This window comes from Lissotriton helveticus, chromosome 8 (assembly GCF_964261635.1).
Source record: "Lissotriton helveticus chromosome 8, aLisHel1.1, whole genome shotgun sequence".
NCBI lineage: Eukaryota > Metazoa > Chordata > Amphibia > Caudata > Salamandridae > Lissotriton > Lissotriton helveticus.
Window position 1 is genome coordinate 890887620 of NC_136069.1, and position 1705 is coordinate 890889324.

The window sequence follows — 1705 nt, forward strand, 5'->3', positions numbered from 1 at the left end:
TACGCACCTGTCCCAAATGCCAATGTGGTTAAACTCATGACTATTCCCAAGCCCGTATACACTGCAAACATGGACTGAAAAGGGGGTGGTAAGGATAAAAGCTACAATCTGGGCAGTCTAGAACTAGTTCCATCAAAGTAGCTTCCTTGACATTTTTTACACACGTCTCAATGAGGTAACCTCCTTCACAATGTGTGTTATCTGCAATATTGGGCGAATTAAAAAAGCTTTTTCTTGGAGTTTAAAGATACAAGCTCTACCCGTCCTTGCTAGCCACGAGGAATCATATTTGAAAACGATTGATGTTGAAATAGCCATTTCTAGTTAAATAGATTTTTCCGACATTCTGTTTTAGTTCAGACTATCAACGAGGATCGTTTCTGCCACAACACGGACATTGGTTTTAGGATCCATAAAATCAGGGTGGTCTCAGTCCGCCTCTGCGTGCCGCCATGCGCTGCAATGAGGTGTCAGCGTTTTTACAAGGCTAACGGTGAATCCAAAAATATCTTACATTGCTGCGTAAAGACTTTGCTGATGCTTCCCTGTCTGCTCAGTACTCATGCAAAGGTTTACGTTTGCATCTGCTCTCGATTTACCCCATTTTACTACAATTTTCAAAGACAGCGAGCATCTGTCCCTTAAATATGGAGGTCAGAGAGGGGCAATAGGTGCCCAGGTGTAAGCGGGGCACTGTAAAATGACACACTAATAAAGGGCATGGGAGCTGGGAACAACGTGTGCGTTCCATACGTTAAATTGATCAACGGTGTGTAAAGGATGCGCGGGCCAACCACATATCTCAGCAAGCACTCAGCGCTATGCATATTTAAAGAGAGCTGTCTGGGAGAATATATAGGCCTTTCTAATCCAAGCTCTTCCTAATAAACAAGACGAACAACAACCACAAATCCCACAACTGAGAAATGGATTGCTGATCCGTGTTGTAACTTGTAAAAAACAAAAGTTAGTCACACCGTTCTCGGCCCTTTATTGACAAACCACCGAGATCAAGCCGAGTCAGACAACATCTGGCCCACAACGTGCAGAAAGTATTAATGAGACAGGCTGAATACTTTCCGTCTTCGGGGTCAGAGGGTGTGTGTCCATTCTCGTTTGCTGTTCCTCATCTGGTCTGGTATAGGAGTAATTAGCATGACTTGAATCTGAAGCATGGGAGCTTGCCTGTATGACGTAATATACCGGGTCATACCAATTCCGACAAAAGATTTTCCTACATCAAAACGTACAACGTAGCATTTGTAGGAATAGGCCCTCTAATGGGCAATTTCCACAGTGATCTTCAGGGCTATGAAACAGATCCATTCACCCCTGAATACAGGGTCAGAGAAGTCTAGAGAATAAATTGTGCTACGCTGTTGCTTTGGCATGAAAATGTGGTAAACGTGTGGTAATCAGATAAACACACATTTAATTAGTTCTACATCATTTACAAAGATATGGTTTTGCCACAGTACTGAAATGTGGAAATACCGCATTATAGTATTAAATGACTGTGGCCATTTCCCCTGCAGTAGGTAGTGGTAATAGTTCCTTGCATAAATACATAAAAATATAAAAAAGAATTAATCACCATATATATACGTGTAGAAAAAAGATGGCATCAAGTTAAATCAGGAGTATTAATGCTAATCCACTATGCAGTACCTACGATATTGTATACTACCAAAAATAAGATCCTTTG